Source organism: Aedes albopictus, chromosome 2, assembly GCF_035046485.1.
Source record: "Aedes albopictus strain Foshan chromosome 2, AalbF5, whole genome shotgun sequence".
Classification (NCBI taxonomy): domain Eukaryota; kingdom Metazoa; phylum Arthropoda; class Insecta; order Diptera; family Culicidae; genus Aedes; species Aedes albopictus.
In genome coordinates, this window is record NC_085137.1 from 33,993,338 (window position 1) to 34,015,734 (window position 22,397).

Here is a 22,397-nt window from a genome sequence, read left to right on the forward strand (position 1 = left end):
TGGAAAATATTCAAATTCGTTCTGTCCTATCGGTCCTACCTCGATAAACCATGTCATTTTCTCATGCGTGGTCTAGAAATGTCAACCTAGTCATACAAAAGTAACGTTTTTCAGTTAATAAAAAGCAGTCAGCTTTTGTCCAAAATGTCGCGTCGAACGCATTGATGTCAACAATGCGTTTAAATGTTCGCACGTTAGCTTCGAATCTATCAGCACAATTAAGTGCTGCAAATCTCCTTCCCACTATTAATTCGTCGGTTGATTTTGATTGCATTATTTAAAGAAAATATGACCAACTAACATGGTAAAAAATCGAAAAAGCGACTATGACATTAATAAATTACTAATCAAAATCAACTGAGAAACGTGGGAAATAGAGCCCAAATAACATTTTGAAGTCAGCTGGCTGTGAAAGGTTCCAAAACCTGTCACAAATCCTATAATATTTTATTAGGATTTGTAACGATCATCAAAACCTTCTCAAATCCAACCGACTTGGAACTATTGCTTGGGAATAGACTCTACTGAGCCCTGGCGGTTCCTCCGTGTTTATCGAGCATGTCTGATGCATATGATCAGCCATACTCCATCTGCAGCAGCCGGTTCGTGATGAACCGTTGGAGGCGCATTAAAGTGTTAAAAAGGTGATATGTTTCACTAAAGAACACTACATTACAATAATCAAAATGAAACTCCTTCACTTTAATACCGTCAACCCCTGCGAACTTGGCCAGGGAATAAAGAAATAATAATAATAATATATATATATAGTAATAATAACATCAAATATGTGGACTGTACAACAATAGTAGTTTTAATGAAATGAATACTAAGAATTCCAGTCTTCCTAGGATACTCCCCAGAAATGCCTTGAATGATTCTTCCAGGAATTTTTTTAAACACCCATCCAGGAATTCCTCTAAAGATTGTATCCATGGATATCTTTAAGAATTTCTCATGAAATTCATCCTGGAACATCTCTTGGACTTCCTCTAGAAATTGCAACTGAAGGAATCAGAATAGAAATCTTTAGAGGAATCCTTAAATGAATTTCTGGACGTAGCTTAGTTAAATTTCTAAAATGAATCCTAGTAGATATTACTAGAGAAAACTCTAGTGAAGTCCCATCAGAAATGTCTGGAGGAATCCAGTAGCGTCTCGTACCTCACTTTTTACCTGTTCAACGACCCTAAAACTTATAATTGCGGAGAATTCAGGATTAGAATCAAATTGCAAATGGACGGAAAAGGTTGAGTCGAGTCAAGTACAAGACACTGAAGACGACCTTACAGTTGAGGTCGAAATACGTATCTGTCAAAGGATGCAAATTCTTAGTGGAATTCAAAGGAACAGTACTTAACGCGATTTTCTTTTTATTTACAGATATTCCCCTAACAAGCCCAGGTTAATCATCATCGGAAAAGGCTATTTTCTACAAATTTCAAGTCATTATCTTCAAAAAATACATGCCATTTGTTGATAAAATTCAAGAATTCAGATTTGTTGACTAGGTAGATTTAAAATTAGGGAATCGCCACTGGAGGAATCCTAAGAGATGCTTCTTGAATATATACCAGGAGAAATCCTTGTAAGAATCGTTGGAGGTATTTTGGAGAAACCAGTTAGAATTGCTGGAGGAGTCCTAGAAAGAATAGCTAAAAGAACCACAGTAGGTGTTGCTTAAGGAATCCAGTTCTTGGAGGTAGGTGATCGATAAGTATTCTTCCATGAATTCGTTGAGAAGTTCCTCTAGGCATAAGTTTTTTTAAGAATTCAAACTTAATTTATGAAGTTAATTAAAAGTTATCTGTTGCGACACAGATACTGTCACTTACCTTAAAAGATCTCCCCTAAAACTGCTTTAACTGTAATATTCTTCCGACTGGTGCTGATTCCATCCTGATTTCCGTTCCGATTCAAATCCAGCAATTAATAAATTATATTCCAAAGAAACCTCCTACTGCTGACTAGCAGCAGCAACTCCGCGTTGTTGCTAGGGGTCTGCTGCTCCTCTAATGACTTGCTCGCTGAATGCACAAAACTGGGTTCGACGAGACAACACAGATCAACGTGTCCTTGCTTCTGCGATCTGTGCGCTAGAGCTCTTGCTGAGTTTTTTTTTCCTTCTTTGTTCTTTTCGCCACTTGAGATTTCTGCTTGATAGCTCCCTCCAAGGACTGCACTGCACAACACTGCTTGATAAATTACACTGTTTTTAACTTTCTGCACTTAATTTCACAACACTTTTTGTTGAATGAATGAAGACGTGCAAAACATTTTACGTCGTTTTTCTTCTGACTGATGTCCAGCAAAAAAATTCTTCTTTTGCGGCACGAGAGAAGTTTTTACACTTTCTTATTATTCACACTGCAGCAGCTGATTCTATGAATCTAGCAAACTTTTTTACATAAACATTCTTCTGTCTCTCACAATCATAACACAATTATGGCTGCTGTAATTTCTTTGCTTCCAATCCCCAATCAAAATACTCGGTGCACCGATATTCAGCTGTTCTACTGAAAAACTAGCTGTAAAAATCGAACCATCAAATTTACGCAATGACGACGACGACGACAGAATCACTTCACTTTTTCAAGTCGTCGCCAGTCAGCCTTTCTTCGCATCCACTCTGGCACACTCGAAAATAGATCTCCCCTAGCACTCCAAAATGGGGCCAAAATATGGATTCTCACTCGACTCGACAGACAGCTGCACTTCTTCAATCGCATCAAACAGATCGGTAATAAATTTTCGCAGATTTTTTCACTTCACACTCGACCAACACAACTTTTTTCTTCCCTTTTTTTCACGCAACGCCATCAAATTTTCCACCAAAATATTATTCTCCAGGAAAAGAGTAGCCCCACTCCAAAACACTCTTCTGCTGGCTGCTGATGACAGAGGCAAGGGCCACCCTCTAGCGAACGGCGCACCACCAAACACGGCGAACAGCCACGGGACAAAACGGTGTTACTCGCGGAGGAAAACCTTCGAGAATGAAAACTCCGAGGTGGAAAAATTTTCACTGCACTCTGTGTTGGCTGACAGGACAGGACAGATTCCCTCCCTCTCTCTCGCTCTCTCCACTAGTGGTTGCGCACTTTTGTTGACATGTCACATCAGCTGTCAGGCAGATGAGAGAACGCGCGAAGGAGCGTGTGATGTGGGAACGCAAACTTTTGAGAGTGTTCGATTTGGCGACGAGATGGCGCCAGCGATGAATCTGAAAGTGACGCACAGCGGGACAATTTTAATTCAATGGTGGCAAAAGTTGAGTTACTTTATTTTACGAAGCAATGGCTCACTAAAATAACTATACTGGCGCTATGGAATGAACAGATAGCTCCACAGTAACCTTGTGCGTTTGATATAACCAGCAGCGTCATGGTAACGATACACGGTATTATGAATATTATACCTGACTGGACACACAAAATTTAACTTAGTCTCGATATAACCACAGACAAACAGACGTAACACCTTGAACGATTTTCATGGAAATCCATCGCCCAGTTCACACTACCATCACCTGGTGGAAAAGTTGCACGAATCACTGCGTTGTGCAATATCGTCAACAGAAGGCGCTAGTGTGAAACGTCAAACGCATAGAAAAACGATGCGCGCGCCTCTGGTTGTGAAAGCCACAACTATGATAATTTAAAATGATCGTTAAAAGCGTGGTCGATGGAAATTTCGCAAGTGTTACGTCTGTTTGTCTGTGATATAACTCCATACTGCATACTGATTCTTGCCCTGCACATCGTAGTGAAGTGATCAGAAGAGGCCGAAAGCACGTGATACGGTCAAAATTTGGTCACACAATTTTTTTTCATAACTTTAGACTGCGTACACCAAAACAGCTGATTTTTGGACCAGTAATACTACATTATATGTAGCTTATACAGGCCCCTGACACGGCCTATATCAATGCATTGGAATCATGGTAGACAGGATGTCCTGGGCGCTAGTAAATAGCGTCCACTGTCAAATGCGAAAACATCAACAATTTTTTGTTTAACGTTTGTTTTGGTTTGTTGATTAGTTTTTGGAATCATTTTTTCCACCTCTTATGATCACAAAAGAGTTCAAACTCGCTTTAATATTAATGTACGGTTAGAAGAGCATGCGATTAGTTGAATAAAGCAACCCAACAAACACGCATTGTGAATGTGATTTCGTGTGTGGCTCACAACATCAAACAAAAGCCGCGTTTGTTGATTACACGCTCGTTTCAATTTGCACCAATATGAGTATAAGGCAGTTAGATGTTGGCTACGATAAATTTCATTGATGCCAAGGGCCTGAGCTTATACCATCAAAATCGATTAAGTATTGGTTGATATATAGATAAAACCATCGACCTACCTTTTTAAAATTTTGTACAAAGGCACTCCATAGTAAATTTTCGGAAATTTAAGGTCAGTAAAGCACAATTTTGATTATAGAACTTCCAATACTGCTCCGATTTTCATCAAAATTTTACAGTTTGGGGCCGTTCATAAACCACGTAGACTTTTTGGGGGGATGGGGGGTCTAGCCAAAGTCTACGCTCCATACAAATTTCCAAATTTTTGTATGGACAAAAGTCTACGAGGGGGGAGGGGGGGTCTGAGATGGCGAAATTTTGGTCTACGTGGTTTATGAACAGCCCCTATAATACTGTTCTTAGTAAAATTTTGAGCCCTTTTGTATGAATACTTTCAAAATTGTAGCAGTTTGAATATGAAAAAAACTGACCGGGTGCCACTTAAGCAAATATAACTTTGTGACGGCTGGATCAAATTGAATGAAATTTTTACACAACATTTTGATATGCATACTTCACATACAGAAAATTTTTCATTGAAATCGGTTAACTTTTTCTGGCTATATAATAAAGCAGTAAAAATGTGTTCTTATTTGTGAATCCTCTTTGAACAAAATTTGAAAATTGCAGATTTCAGAGTTCAACAATGTCTCCGCAAATACTAGACCGATTTTGATGAAAATTTTATGGTACAAGCTACATATAATGTACCATTACTGATCCAAAAATAAGCTGTTTTGGTGTACGCAGTCTGAAGTTATGAAAAAAAATGTATGACCAAAATTTGACTTGACAAAATTTGACCACCTAAACAAATATAACTTTGTAACGGCTGGATCAAATTGAATGAAATTTTTAGACAACATTTTGATATGCATACTTTACATACAGAAAAATTTTCATTGAAATTGGTTCAGTATTTCTGGCTCTATAAATAAAAGAATAAAAATGTTGTTCGGACCACCGTTTTTGAGCAGCCTTTGCAGCAGCTAAAACTGTAATTTAATATTTTATATTGCTGTAATACACAATCAATTCATAAGCTCTACTTACAGTTGATAGTTTTTTTCTTTGTCCTCGTGCTACGAAAGGATCAGCAAGGCTCACTAGTTACGTTGATCTGAATAGTATAGTTTTAGGATATTAATCTAGTTTAGTGTAGATAGTTTAAGTTTACTTACGTAGGATTTCAAATAGGTTAAGAACAATATTTTATATTAAACCTTTATCTTCTACCACAGACAAACAGACGTAACTCTTAGAGGAAATTCATCAAACACTTTTGCCCGGTGTCATTTTCATGAGCACAGCGCCACCTGTTGGTAGAACCGCGCGCGATACTGTCGGCCATGATGGATTTCGATTTGACATTTTGCTGACACGCACACTACTACACAAATTGCCTGTAATTTTCGTTTGCATCATTCAGCAACGTGTACACTGGAAAACGTCAAAGCGATCGAACACTAGCGCATCTGGTGGAACTATCGCGCAAATCAAATGAAATTTGAATTGATCGTTAAATGCATATGCCAAGCCGTTTCGAAGAGTGTTACGTCTGTTTGTCTGTGCTTCTACTCAAGTAACCAGTTTTCAATTCACAAATCTAGTCGCAAGAATAAGAGTATAAATTGCATGTTATTTAAGCTCTATTTTAAGTTTTCAATGTCCTCTATCCGATTTACCAATTTGCTTATGGTCTTCTAATCTACGTAATTCACTTTGAATTTAAGAAGTTTACGTTTTGCAATGCGATCATGTAAAAAAACACAGAGAAACAGACGTCACACTCTACTCGCTTTCCATCGATCACTTTTTTAACGGTTGATTCAAATATTCGGTAGGTGGTCAATAGGGTCCTAAAATTAAAGACGAAATCTCGCTTATATTGAATAATACGATCAAGCAATGTATTCTAATCGGAACTGTACTTTACTCGAACTTGAAAAACAAAAGAATAATGAGAAAATTCGAAATAAGTAAAATGGTAAATAGTTCTACTTTGACATTTGAGGTCAACCTTGTGTGACTGAGCTCGACATTTTTCGCACTGGGATTTTAAAAATGTTCCTATCTGACATACACGGTGGAAAAAAATCACTCAAAGTATGTGTTATAAGCTAGGGACGAGACAAAAGGCTAAAAAAATAAAAAATTATATATTTTCAACTATGGTTAATAAAAACTTCAAAAAATGAGTAAATATGTACTCTTGAACCATATATTGTGGTTTAAAACAAGAATCCCGATAGGACTTTAGGAGCCTATTGACCACTCGCGGCGCTGGCATCGTTTTTGCTTCTGTTTGACGTTTGCTCACTACCGCCACCTAGTGGTGGCCCGGCCAAACACAGTACATTTAGCATTGGGCTATAACGTTTTCGTGACGATGTTTTATAATGAAATTTGTTCTAAGTGTTACGTCTGTTTTTCTGTGTAGAAAATTTAGTTTTACCGTCTACCCCCGTTGGTTTGACCTCATCTAATCTGAACACTTTTTAATTTGACCCCCTCTAATCTGCACATCGTTCAAACTAAAAATTGTTCAAACGTCATTCTGCTCATGGAACGGGGTGAAACGGAACGCAGAATCAAAACAAAACAGCAAAAAGGGTTACCATCAGTGTGTTTTTCGATGCCCACAGGGTTATTAGAAGTTCAAATTAAAAAATGAACCCCGTTGGTTTGCATGAGGTGTCGCTCAAACCAACGGGGGTAGACGGTATAATAGAGAAAACAAGTTATCACCGCTTCCCAAAATATCGAAACTTTGTTTTTTTTTTCTATTCCTTTCCTGTTCTTCCCTTAATGTCATTCCTATCAACGATTTGCATTGCAAGCTAGACTGTCACCGACCAGAGCCGTCTGACTGCCCTGTGGGTTTTTGTACAAATGTGTTCATATTTTTTAATCCTCTTTATACAAAATTTTAAAATTGCAGTTTTCAGGATTCATAATATCTCCGCAAATATGTACTATGTAGCTACATAGTACCATATGTACCATAGTACCATAGTAATGGTACATACTGGTACAAAAATCAGCTGTTTTGGTGTACGCAGTTTCAAGTTATGAAACAAATTGTGTGACCAAATTATGACCGTATCACCCTTTAGTGATCAGAAGAGGCCGATAGTATCCATGCAACAGCCAGGGATTTCCTAAACTCAGCTGAAACAAATGGCTCAAAAGTGTATCAGACGGCGTGACCCTTTTTATTTATACAAAATTGTGTTAATTTATGTAATGATAATCCAATATCCTGAACAAAATGACAGCGAAAATGTGTATTTAATGCGTGCAATTTGTTAGACTGCAACACCTATTCATCATACCAAAAATGTAATAAAATGTTAATCACGAACTTTAACTGAGAAATACTACGTACATGAATCCATAGTGCACATCGAGTAATATGTTTTATTTCATATTGGTTATTTTGTCAATTCGTATCTTAATTTCACCAGGAATTATGTCTCCTGTTTGTATAAGGTACTCGGATGTTTTGCCGTCTACCACCGTTGGTTTGAACGACACCTCATGCAAACAAACGGGGTTCATTTTTAATTTGAACTTCTAGCTACCCTCAAAAAACAATCTTTGCTTTCTGCCTTGTGTAAAACTTTGTAACGGTCATACAGTAAAGACCCGATTTTGTCAGCCCCATTTTGCGACGAACTTTTTACTCTCATTAAATTACGATCAAAATTTAAGCAATTTATCATTTTTCATCATCAAATTACAGCTGAGATGCAGAACATAGAGGAATAAAAAGTTTGAAAACTGTTTAAGTTTTTGAAGAGAGCAAAAAATGTATTTCGAAAAGGGGCTGACAAAATTGGATCACTTATGTATCAGAATATGTTGTTATGCTCCCGTTGCGTGGCGCCAACGTCCCATCACTTACATTTTTGTGTTTTCATTTTTGTTTCCAGTGCTTGCCGTTTTTGGCCGTTTGGCGCTCGTAGCGCTTTGTGGGCTAGTGTATTTTAACGATGAACACTGCCATCGTGGGGTCATATCGGCTTTTTATGTGGGGCAGTCTCCGTTGACAGACAGACAGACAGACAGACAGACAGACAGACAGACAGACAGACAGACAGACAGACAGACAGACAGACAGACAGACAGACAGACAGACAGACAGACAGACAGACAGACAGACAGACAGACAGACAGACAGACAGACAGACAGACAGACAGACAGACAGACAGACAGACAGACAGACAGACAGACAGACAGACAGACAGACAGACAGACAGACAGACAGACAGACAGACAGACAGACAGACAGACAGACAGACAGACAGACAGACAGACAGACAGACAGACAGACAGACAGACAGACAGACAGACAGACAGACAGACAGACAGACAGACAGACAGACAGACAGACAGACAGACAGACAGACAGACAGACAGACAGACAGACAGACAGACAGACAGACAGACAGACAGACAGACAGACAGACAGACAGACAGACAGACAGACAGACAGACAGACAGACAGACAGACAGACAGACAGACAGACAGACAGACAGACAGACAGACAGACAGACAGACAGACAGACAGACAGACAGACAGACAGACAGACAGACAGACAGACAGACAGACAGACAGACAGACAGACAGACAGACAGACAGACAGACAGACAGACAGACAGACAGACAGACAGACAGACAGACAGACAGACAGACAGACAGACAGACAGACAGACAGACAGACAGACAGACAGACAGACAGACAGACAGACAGACAGACAGACAGACAGACAGACAGACAGACAGACAGACAGACAGACAGACAGACAGACAGACAGACAGACAGACAGACAGACAGACAGACAGACAGACAGACAGACAGACAGACAGACAGACAGACAGACAGACAGACAGACAGACAGACAGACAGACAGACAGACAGACAGACAGACAGACAGACAGACAGACAGACAGACAGACAGACAGACAGACAGACAGACAGACAGACAGACAGACAGACAGACAGACAGACAGACAGACAGACAGACAGACAGACAGACAGACAGACAGACAGACAGACAGACAGACAGACAGACAGACAGACAGACAGACAGACAGACAGACAGACAGACAGACAGACAGACAGACAGACAGACAGACAGACAGACAGACAGACAGACAGACAGACAGACAGACAGACAGACAGACAGACAGACAGACAGACAGACAGACAGACAGACAGACAGACAGACAGACAGACAGACAGACAGACAGACAGACAGACAGACAGACAGACAGACAGACAGACAGACAGACAGACAGACAGACAGACAGACAGACAGACAGACAGACAGACAGACAGACAGACAGACAGACAGACAGACAGACAGACAGACAGACAGACAGACAGACAGACAGACAGACAGACAGACAGACAGACAGACAGACAGACAGACAGACAGACAGACAGACAGACAGACAGACAGACAGACAGACAGACAGACAGACAGACAGACAGACAGACAGACAGACAGACAGACAGACAGACAGACAGACAGACAGACAGACAGACAGACAGACAGACAGACAGACAGACAGACAGACAGACAGACAGACAGACAGACAGACAGACAGACAGACAGACAGACAGACAGACAGACAGACAGACAGACAGACAGACAGACAGACAGACAGACAGACAGACAGACAGACAGACAGACAGACAGACAGACAGACAGACAGACAGACAGACAGACAGACAGACAGACAGACAGACAGACAGACAGACAGACAGACAGACAGACAGACAGACAGACAGACAGACAGACAGACAGACAGACAGACAGACAGACAGACAGACAGACAGACAGACAGACAGACAGACAGACAGACAGACAGACAGACAGACAGACAGACAGACAGACAGACAGACAGACAGATCCTTTTTTCTTAATTTACCTGAAACTTTAAGAAAAAACATAAAACTAGATCCGATTTCCGTACAAAATGGTAGGTAAACATCTTTTGCAAGTTAATACACAACAGAAGGCCTTCAAATTATTGTTAAAGTGTGTTTTTATGGAGGCATGTCTTATGATGTACTTGATCCACAGAGAACAGACGAACATGCTCGAACAAAATTGCTTGAAAATCTTGTGTAAAGAAAAATCAAGCGCAGTAGCGACATCGACGGTGACTTTCCCACTTAAAAACCCCATCCGACATCATGATGGCGCTTAATTAAGAAATATTTCACTAGCGCACCTTTAAATATTCCTACTCAGAGATTGAGCTTTATTTGCTCAAATAACAAGATGTTTATGATTGTTTCACTAATTCAGCTACACAATTTGAGTGAACCATTGAACATTAGTTTCACCACTTTGAATTAGAAATGAGTTGAACAACAATACAATTATTATTTCCCTAGTAAATTCACACATTCTCTGGGTGGAACTATATTGCGGTGCACACTTGGCGACACTAGCGCCAAAAGGTAAAACATCGGAGAATTTGCACCGCGATTCGAAAAGTGACAGCGCCGCGTAATGGCCACATTGCCAGTTATTTCAAAACAACCGTTGCAATTCTTTACACAACTGCACTTCATGAGCTTAGACGTCTGTTCTCTGTGCTTGATCCCCCTTTGAGCACATGGTTTATTTAAAGGGAAAATAATTCCAGAATCTTCCTATTCATTTTCTTTTCGAGTTTTCTCGTATTTTCGATGAATATGGAGTGTTTGAAATTGTAAGATTTTCTTTAATTTTAAAAGATGTATTTTCAAAATGGGGAGACTTGATCCCCCTTTTCTTGGTTTGTACTAAAGTTATAGTCACAGACAAACAGACGTAACACCTTGAACAATTTTCATGGAAATCCATCGCCCAGCTCACACTACCATCACCTGGTGGAAAAGTTGCACGAATCATTGTGTTGTGCCATATCGTCAACAGAAGGCGCTAGTGTGAAACGTCAAACGCATAGAAAACCGATGCGCGCGCCTCTGGTTGTGAAAGCCACAACTATGAAAATTTAAAATGATCGTTAAAAGCGTGGTCGATGGAAATTTCGCAAGTGTTACGTCTGTTTGTCTGTGTTATAGTTATCTGACACATTTTATAGTTGATTAGACTAGAATTGTGTGTGTAATCCTCGAGGGATCAAGTCTCCCCATGTCACTGTTGTGTATACTAAGCTGAATTAATTAAAATATGTTAACAACAGCCTAATTTGGATAAATAAGTTTGAAAGTATTTTATATAAACTATGTGCTGTGAAATTTTGACACGATTTGGTTCAACTTTCACAAAGTTATTAAGATTTTTCGGAATTGCCTAAAAGATTTCTGAAGGACTGAAAACAAACCATCAGCCGTTAAAAAATAATGCAATGTACAATCGAAATCACTTGTAGCCAAAACATAGTCGTTTGTCCAGGAGTAGTTTTGGAAAAAATATGCTAGAAGAAAATTGTTTTTGATTCCGAGCAAGTATGGGGGGAACAAGTCTCCCCAGGGATCAAGTCTCCTCAGTCTCCCCTTCTTTTATGCGGGAAAGTTACATCGCATAAGATGCAGTAGAAGTGCCTTATGCGTACAAAGTGGAGGCGCTATACCAGACAGACAGCTACAGACAGACAGACAGACACCCTGATTAAAAATATCATAAAAATACTATAAATTTTATTGTTACAACACCATTTTTTCGAAAAATAACCACCATTAAACATATTGTAATTTACACGGCACACTCACCATCACCCCTATTGTTCTATACCATTCGGCGAATGGTAGGTAAATGGCACTTTTACAATAAAAAATTGTGGTCGTTATGTATCTTAACCATAAAATTTTGAGAAAATTTTCATACACTTTTTCGCGAAAAACAATAGAATGTATTGTGTTTTTATGAGACATTTTTAGGGCAATTTTCAAAAGATAACAATATATCTTAATGTTTTTTCATTGTTCTTACAATACAAATACAATTAATTGAATGGCGTCAAATAAATCGTTGTTACAATAAAAATACAATAATATTTGTTGTTATTTGCTCGGTTATTTGTAAGCAGTTTTCGCTTTTGAAAATCCATAGAATTTATATTTCCCGCTAACATTTATATCCAGCATTTACGAGCACTAACGTCCACCGGAATGACATGCACATTTTATGATAAGAATGAAACACTCTGATGTCTGTCTGGTATGTATTGCTTGATCTATCTTCAATCTTTTCAAATAACTGTCAAATATCACAAGTCAGACCTCAGGTCGTATGATAAATCGTTCACAATTCATGTGGCCATTACATGTACATGCTGGAGAAAAATGTTACCGAGAAATATGAATTCTTTGGTTTTTCAAAGGCGAAATCTGTTTACATAACAACAAATATTATTGCATGTTTATTTTAACATCGGCTCAATTGACCCCATTAAACTAATTGTATTTGTATTATTATCAATGTTAGTTTACTATTTACTTTAATTTATTGAAAAACATTAGAAAAATCATTGTTCACCTTTTTCTTGTCGTAACATCCTCACTTGGCTAAACCTGCTTTTCCGCTAGTTTTCTGTAAGTGTGCCGACAACCCCCTTCGTTGCGGCAACGCTGCCGATTGTAGTCATACCCATGGTTCTCCGGTGACAATCGTTTGAATGAAGCAATGGAGATTGTCACTGATCATGAGTTGGCAAAACTAGATGATTGATCGTAAAGTAGAAGAAACAAACATCATAGTTGTCGGCTCCATAGCGTGATACTTTTGTAAAATCTTTTCTTTGAATTCTTTCAATGGTAAAAATATATTATACTTATATGATTAGTTGATCCTTAAATTAGCCTATTTTCAGTTCCAAATGTAAGTTATAAATACATGTAACCTACGAGAAGTGCATTTAAACAATACATTATAATCAGATCGTTGTTGGTAAGATTAGTAGTTCAGGATCATACTGGCAAAATTATAATTCACTATTATTATTCGTTAGTTGGATTTATACATATAAACGATATCTAATTCGGGAAGATCACGCCATCCTTCTCCAGTTGATTTGAGTCACCAAATTTGTAAGTAGCCTTATATGTAGCATCATCAAGCATTATAATAAATGAAACCTACCGATTCTAGCTTAAAGCACACAGAAATCAAACAGTGTTGCTAAATAGAGTGGTGACAAATTCCACATTCTTTAAGAAATTTGTGGTAACTAGGATGGATAATCGTGTACCCCAGCCCCTCACGACCCCTCGGAACTGCCAATCCTGTGACCGGCCCGATGCAGCAGAGAGCGAAATGGTCCAGTGCGGTGTCTGCCGACGGTGGGAGCACTTCGGATGCGCTGGAGTTGGCGGTGAGGTGAAACAACCGAACGTCAGGTATGTCTGTGAGCAGTTTTCGGCCAATCAGGGAACGTCCGGCGGAGGTGCCCTTCTCGCTCCGGGCGAGGAAAAGCGTAAATCGAAAGGTTTGAAGGCGAGTTCTAAAGCGCATTCGAAAAAGGGTAAAGTGGTTCCTGACCCGCCGAAAAGTGTGAGCTCCAGCGTTCGGGCAAAGTTATTGGAGGAAGAATTGAAGCTGGTTGAGGAAGAACAGCGCTTGATGGAGATGGAGCTTCAGGAGCAGGAGGAGATCAAGAAGCGACAGTTACTTGAAGAAGAGCGTAAGCTCGCCTTGCAGAGGAGGAAAGTTTCCTCCGTGACCGGAAGCTGCAGGAGAAGCTGGAAATGAAACGGAAGCAGATGCAGGTTCGCAAGGAGTCCTTGGAGAAACGTCAAGCCATCATCCGACATGCAGCGTCGATGAGCAGCAGAAGCGGTTCAATTCCGGATTCAAACGACAAGGTAAACAAGTGGCTAAGTTCGCAGAAGAATGTTGGAGGATTGCAAGGACCACCGGAGGGCGACGACAACAACGAAATACAGTCTGTCGATCAGGACCCACTGGATGCACCAGTCAACCCAACATCTCAGATTCCCGATCTCAGCGCGCTCTCAATTTCGCCGAATTCTCCGCGATTCTTGCATGCAGCAGCTCCAGAGATGCGAAATGGTTCCGATCCAGCGACTACACGTAATCCGCATACACTCTCACAAGTTCAAATTGCCGCGCGGCAGGTTCTTGGTAAGGATCTTCCTACATTCGGAGGAAATCCTGAGAATTGGCCGATTTTTATCACCAACTTCGAATAGTCCACTGCCACCTGTGGCTATTCGGATGCGGAGAATCTGGTCCGCCTGCAGCGGTGTTTGAAGGGTAACGCCTTGGAGTCCGTACGCAGCCGGCTGCTGCTACCAGCAAGTGTGCCGCACGTCATCAAGACCCTGCGCATACCTTATGGAAGACCAGAGCTTCTTATTCGGTCGCTACTAAACAAGATTCAGCAAGTTCCTGCGCCCAGACATGATCGACTGGAGACGCTGATCCAGTTTGGACTCTCGGTACAGAATCTGGTGGATCACCTGAAGGCCGCCGAGCAGTTGAATCATCTTTCGAACCCGGCATTGATGCAGGAGCTCGTGGAAAAGCTGCCTGGATCCCTGCGATTGGATTGGGCCATCTACAAGAACAAGAACCAACTAGCAACGTTGGAAACTTTTGCGGATTTCATGTCGGGATTAGTGACTGCAGCGAGCGAAGTGTCATTCGAGCTTCCGACACTGATCGAGAGGCGATAAGCGTAAATCCAGAGATATCGGGATCGTTTATACCCATGCTACTGAACGAAACCCTGCAGCTTCTGGCGGGCCATCCGTCGGCACCAGCGCTAAGAATAGCAAGCCCTGCGTAGCGTGCGACCGGACTGGGCATCGAGTTGCAGAATGTCACCAGTTCAAGAGTGCGACAGTGGACGAACGCTGGGAATTCGTTCAGCAGGAGGGGCTGTGTCGCACATGCCTGAACAGCCACGGCAAGTGGCCGTGCCGCTCTTGGAATGGGTGTGGCATTGAAGGGTGTCGCCAAAGGCACAATACTCTTCTCCACACCTCCTCTCCGTTGCCCGAAAATGTAGGAATGTCTGCGAGCCACGTGTCGTCAGAGGATTGCAAGTGGCCGCTCTTCCGCATCGTTCCAGTCGTTCTCTTCAGCGACGGTTTCTCTAAAACAATTTTCGCCTTCATCGATGAGGGTTCTTCCTACACTCTACTGGAGGAGTCCATTGCGAAGCAGCTTGGGGCCAATGGTCAGCTAGAACCACTAACCCTTCAGTGGACCGGGAACGTGAAGCGAAAAGAACCCACATCACAGCGCGTACAGCTTGAGATCTGCGGCAAAGGTAGTACCGCCCGGCATAAGTTGATTGATGCTCGCACGGTCAGTCAGCTTGTCCTACCCTCACAATCGCTCAAATATGGAGATTTGGCGAAACGATTTCCTCACCTGCGTGGTCTTCCGCTAGAAGACTACGAGCTCGTCCAACCCAAGTTGTTGATAGGGCTGGACAATCTACGGTTGTGTGTTCCGTTGAAGCTGCGTGAAGGGGGACCAAGAGATCCAATCGGTGCAAAGTGTAGGCTGGGTTGGAGCATCTATGGCTGCATTCCTGGTCAACCATTTCGTACGGCCATCGTTAGCTTCGATGTCGGTGCAGTTTCGGACGGTGATCGCGAGCTAAACGAGCAGCTTCGTGATTATTTCACCTTGGAGAATGTGGGCTTATCGGGGACAAGTAGTATTCCGGAATCCGAGGAAGAGAAGCGAGCCCAAAAGCTCCTGACGGATACGACACGACGGGTGCTGGTCGGATCCGGCTATGAAACCGGACTGTTGTGGAGAACCGATAACCCCAGTTTTCCTGACAGCTACCCCATGGCCGTACGTCGTTTGGAAGCGCTGGAGCGGAAATTTGTCAGCAAACCGGAGCTGGAGCGTCGTGTGCGAGAACAAATCGTGGAATATGTGCATAAGGGGTACGCGCACAAAGCAAGTCTATCCGAATTGACATCAGTCGATGCAGAACGGGTGTGGTACCTACCCCTAGGAGCTGTTACTACCCCGAGAAAGCCTGGGAAAGTACGTCTTATCTGGGATGCTGCGGCGAAGGTGGGCAACGTGTCCTTCAACTCCAAGTTACTCAAGGGTCCCGACTTGCTAACGCCTCTTCCAAAGGTTCTTAGCCAGTTTCGCCAATTCCCCATCGCCGTTTGTGGGGACATAATGGAGATGTTCCATCAAATAAGGATACGCACTCCCGACAACCAGTCCCAACGATTCCTGTTCCGCAACAGCCCAGCGGATCACCCTGATGTGTACGTGATGGACGTCGCAACATTTGGCTCCACGTGCTCTCCGGCCTCTGCACAGTACATAAAGAACCTCAACGCCGAGGAACATTCTGGGGAGTATCCGCGAGCAGCAGCTGCAGTCATGAACAAACACTATGTGGACGACTACTTGGATAGCTTTGAGACCGTCCAGGAAGCGATTTCGGTAGTCAACGAGGTGAAGCTTGTGCATTCCAAGGGTGGATTTACACTGCGGCACTTCTCATCCAACGAAGCGAAAGTTCTGGAGGGAATCGGAGCAAGTTCGGACTGCGAGTCAAAAAGTTTGGACTTGGAGTGAGGAGAGAAGTCAGAATCAGTGCTGGGCATGCAGTGGATTCCTCACGAAGATGTGTTTGTGTACGCTTTAGGCCTGCGAGAAGACCTGCAGTACATACTCGCCGAAAACCACGTTCCCACCAAACGTGAAATCGCCAGAGTGGTGATGAGTTTGTTCGAACCCCTCGGGTTCATCTCGTTTTTTCTCGTGCACGGTAAAATCTTGCTGCAGGATGTGTGGGCGAAAGGAACGGAGTGGGATCAACAGATTCCCGACGACATTACAGGCCGGTGGCAGCGATGGTCGAGTCTCTTTAATCAACTGGTCCAAGTTCGCATTCCTCGGTGCTATTTTCCCGCGCCCTTTCCACCAAGTCTTGACAGGCTTCAGCTTCACCTGTTCGTCGATGCTAGCGAGTCGGCATACGCCTCTGTTGCGTATTTCCGATTGGAAACTGAAAGCGGCGTACAAGTGGCACTTGTCGGCGCAAAGACCAAAGTTGCTCCCTTGAAAACAATCTCAATCCCTAGACTCGAACTGAAGGCGGCCATCCTAGGAGTACGCCTGCTGGAGACCATACAGAACCAGCACGAGTTTTCGATTCATCGTCGATATTGCTGGACCGATTCTGGAACAGTACTTGCGTGGATTCGCTCCAAGGATCACAGGCGTTTCCACAAATTCGTCGCTGTCCGTGTCGGCGAAATCCTAAGTTCAACGGAGCAAACTGAATGGAAATGGGTGCCGACGAAGCTTAACGTAGCCGACTTAGCTACCAAGTGGGGTGCTGGACCACACTTAGCAATGGATAGTCCTTGGTTTCAAGGACCAAACTTTCTTCGCGATACCGAGGATAGCTGGCCGAAACAACGGCAGATAACGCCAACGTCAGAAGAACTGCGGACTGTCCACATTAACTTCGCTCACTTCGATCCAATCTTTGATTTTTCTCGCTTCAATTCATGGGCAAAACTACACCGCTCAGTGGCCTACACACTACGGTTTCCTGACAACGTCAGGCGGAAGAAGAGTGGTTATACTCTAGAGCTCGGAGTACTGACTAGTGCCGAACTGCAGCGCGCCGAAGAACTTCTCTGGAAAACCGCACAAACCGAAGCATACCCTAATGAAGTTGCAACTCTTATGAAATCGCACGGTCCCCCCGAACTCCGTCACAACGTAGTAGAGAAATCCAGCGGTTTCTACACCAAGTGGCCATACATTGATGAGAGAGGAGTCTTGCGCAGTCGTGGCCGAATCGGAGCCGCACCGTACACACCGTTGGAAGCAAAATATCCAGTAATTCTACCAAAACAGCACATAATCACGTTTCTGATTGTCGATTGGTACCATCGTCGATTTCGTCACGCCAATCGAGAGACAATCGTGAATGAAATTCGCCAACGCTTTGACATCCCGACATTGAGACGACTGGTCGATCAAGTTGCGAAGAACTGCGCATTAAGGTGGCCCACACTTATATGAAAAACAAAAATTTCGAAAAATGCCAAGCCTTACCTCCTCAATCAGTTGTTTTGGACTCCCAGAAGCTACGTTCAAAATTTGAGCAAAATCGGTTGAGCCTAAGGGGGCGCTCAAAACGTTTGAAGTTTGTATGGGAAAACTTGGCCAAATGTATGCAGACATTTTAAGTTTTCGAATTTTGCCGCTAGGTGGCGCTGTAAGCGTTCAATAATCAAACCCTTTGGTATTATTGTAGGTGACTATATGCCAAACAACTTTGTCGAAGACCGCAAAGTGATCCAACGTCTGTGAAAAAAGTTATACCCTAGGAAAAGTGAGGATAAACTTTATTGTTATTTTTCCAATACATGTAAAAAAGGAATAATATCAATAATAAAATCTCAATACTTTGCCTCACTTTGCCTAGGGTGTAACTTTTTTCACAGCCGTCGGATAACTTTGCGGTCTTCGACAAAGTTGTTTGGCATATACTCATCTACAATAATACCATAGGGTTTGATTATTGAAAGCTTACAGCGCCACCTAGCGGCAAAATTCGAAAACTTAAAATTTCTGCATACATTTGGCCAAGTTTTCCCATACAAACTTCAAGCGTTTTGAGCGCTCCCTTAGGCACAACCGATTTTGCTCAAATTTTGATCATAGCTTCTGGGAGTCCTAAACAACTGATTTAGGAGGTAAGACTTGGTATTTTTCGAAATTTTTGTTTTTCATATAAGTGTGGGCCACCCTACTGCGCATGGTGTCGCATTGCAAAGGCGGCCCCAAAACCACCAGCGATGGCACCACTCCCAGAAATACGGTTGACCTCGGTTGACTGCCTTCGTTCAACCGTTCGCGTCCACCGGGCTAGACATCCTAGGGCTAGACTACTTCGGCCCAGTTCTGGTCAAGGTAGGCCGAAGCAATGTTAAACGTTGGGTGGCACTGTTTACCTGCCTGACCACCAGGGCTATACACTTGGAGGTGGTGCACTCTTTGAGCACAGAGTCCTGTATCATGGCGGTACAACGTTTCGTCTCTCGTCGTGGTCTTCCGAGAGAATTCTGGACCGACAATGCCACGTGTTTCCAAGGAACATGTAACGAACTACAGAGACTCTCCGAGACAACGAGGAAGGCCATGGTAGAGAAGTTTACAACACCGTAGACAGTGTGGAAGTTCATCCCTCCTGCAACGCCGCACATGGGTGGGGTGTGGGACAGACTCGTTCGATCAGTCAAGGTGGCAATCGGAGCGATAATAGAAGGACCACGTAGACCGGACGAAGAAACGCTGGAAACGATTCTGCTAGAAGTGGAAGCAATGATTAACTCCAGACCGCTAACCTACGTTCCGCTCGAATCTGCAGACGATGAGGCTCTGACGCCCAATCATTTTCTGCTGGGTAACTCGTCTGGTTCCAAATTCCTTCCTTCAGAAGCAGTAGATTGTCGCTCAACACTTCGAAGCAGCTGGAAGCTAGCCAGATACATTACCCACGAATTCTGGAACCGATGGCTAAAAGAGTACTTTCCTGTCATCACGCGAAGATGCAAATGGTTTCAGGACGTGAAAGATATTGAAGTTGGAGACTTAGTATTTGTCGTCAACGGGAAGCTGAAAAACCAGTGGGTTCGAGGACGAATCACGGAAGTCTACGTTGGGCGAGATGGTAGACAGGCGTTAGTGCAAACGTCTACGGGGGTCATCCGGAGAGCAGTCGTCAATCTAGCTGTACTGGATGTCTTGGACAAGGGTAAACCTAGATCAGATATGCCTAGAGTTCCGGATCCACAACTAGGTTTACGGGGAGGGGTATGTGCCGACAACCCCCTTCGTTGCGGCAACGCTGCCGATTGTAGTCATACCCATGGTTCTCCGGAGACAATCGTTCGAGTGAAGCAATGGAGATTGTCACTGATCATGAGTTGGCAAAACTAGATGATTGATCGTAAAGTAGAAGAAACAAACATCATAGTTGTCGGCTCCATAGCGTGATACTTTTGTAAAATCTTTTCTTTGAATTCTTTCAATGGTAAAAATATATTATACTTATATGATTAGTTGATCCTTAAATTAGCCTATTTTCAGTTCCAAATGTAAGTTATAAATACATGTAACCTACGAGAAGTGCATTTAAACAATACATTATAATCAGATCGTTGTTGGTAAGATTAGTAGTTCAGGATCATACTGGCAAAATTATAATTCACTATTATTATTCGTTAGTTGGATTTATACATATAAACGATATCTAATTCGGGAAGATCACGCCATCCTTCTCCAGTTGATTTGAGTCACCAAATTTGTAAGTAGCCTTATATGTAGCATCATCAAGCATTATAATAAACTAGCTGTCCCGGCAGACGTTGTACTGCCATTTTCGTTGTGATTGTTTGACAACTGCTGGGGAGTCATTTTGGCACCGCACTCTAGATTGGTTTTATTGTGATCGCTTTGAATTTCTTCCCCGCTCATAACAATTTCAGTAATTTTACAATTGCTCTTCTTTTTAGTTGAGTTTCGTAACTTTTTTTTACATATAAACACAGCCACCATGAACACGAATCAAACCCTGCAAAAGTCATCCCGATCGGTTCAGCCGTTCTTGAGTTTTGTTGCCTCAAAGAAACTTCAAACTCATTTTTATATATATAGATGAAACATACTGATTCTAGCTTAAAGCACACAGAAATCAAACAGTGTTGCTAAATAGAGTGGTGACAAATTCCACAGTAAGTAATGGATCATTGAAGCCGACTTTTCCGCTACTCACCGCATCAAAACAAAAGCGCCACCATATATGGACGGTAACACAGTGACAGCAGTCGAGTTACGTCGAACACACAAGGCTACGGTGGCGCTATCTGTTCATTTCATAGCGGCCGTTTTAGTTATTTTAGTGATCCATTCCTCAGTTATTCATTGAGAGCTTCCTCTGCCAACACGGCTTGACGTCTGTCAGTCGTTGAAGTTTTAGCGAATAACATTCGATGACCGAAACATCTACTGTACTCAAATTTAAAACGAAAACTATGAAAAATATGTCAAGTGATTTTGTATTTGATTATACAAACATGATCCAAGCAACAATAATATTTATTGTTATTTATTTGTTACGAATTTTTTTTAAGTGTAATTGAGAAATAAACTCTTTTTCAATAAAAAGTCCATGAGAACTTTGCAGGCACTTTTGCAATTATTTAAAAACAACTTAAATTAATTTTTACTGATAGTAACTTTAAATTATTATAGAACTATTAAAAAACAATCGAATCAATTAGTCACTAATAAAGCAAATGTTCACTTATTGTACGAACTATATGGGCTTGATTTCTATTGTAAAATGTAACAATATATCTACTATGTGTTTTATTGTGAACAATAAAACCAATCATTTGTTAATAATATTTACCATGTAATGAATGGTAGTTTTTTATCCGGGCAGACAGACAGACAGACAAATATAGATATTCTGTAAAATTTTCAAGATGTGGTTTTTCTCCGTTCTTGAGTTATGACCAATTTTGTGCAAATCAATAATAGCCCTACTAACAAAATTAGCTACATAAGAGCTTATAGTACAAATGCAATCGGAAGAAAGCTCTTTTAAGGTCTTATTCAGCAAAAATGTTAGTTGGGAGAGACGTCAAAAATCAACCAACATCTGGACATTTTCCACTGGTCATAATTAAGGAACGGAGAAAAACCACATCTTGGAAATTTCACAGAATGTAGCTTATGTAATTCCCTTTCTGTTTATAAGAATTTTTCGGGCCTCCAATAGTTTTTCCGATTTTTTTAACCAATTTTCCTCAACAGTGAAAAATTTAGTGGAAAACAATTTTCATTTACTGACGATTTGACAAAAAAACATTGTGTTCTCATGCTGTTCTTAAGTTATAATTTTTTAAATAAACGGCTCATATAGCACATCTGGACAATTTCCGCAATGCGGACAATTTAGTTGGGATCACAGTTGGGATAAACTAAAAAAAAAAAATACTGTGTAGTAATATTTTTACGTGTAATGAACATTTTCCCCTCTGCTTCAGCTTCATTTTAGGCACGCTAACTTGCTTCGACACAAA

The 22,397-nt window shown here is 41.8% G+C and overlaps 1 protein-coding gene across 1 annotated transcript in view; it reads right to left on the reverse strand.

The window, feature by feature from the left end:
* Window positions 1–3,035, reverse strand: part of LOC115268609 (uncharacterized) — a 194,298-nt gene extending 191,263 nt beyond the window's left edge. Inside the window, exon 1 of the mRNA XM_062849444.1 lies at window positions 1,836–3,035. The gene's annotated coding sequence lies outside the window, so the exon portion shown is untranslated. The remainder of the gene's footprint in view (window positions 1–1,835) is intronic.
* Between the last annotated feature and the right edge of the window lie 19,362 nt (window positions 3,036–22,397).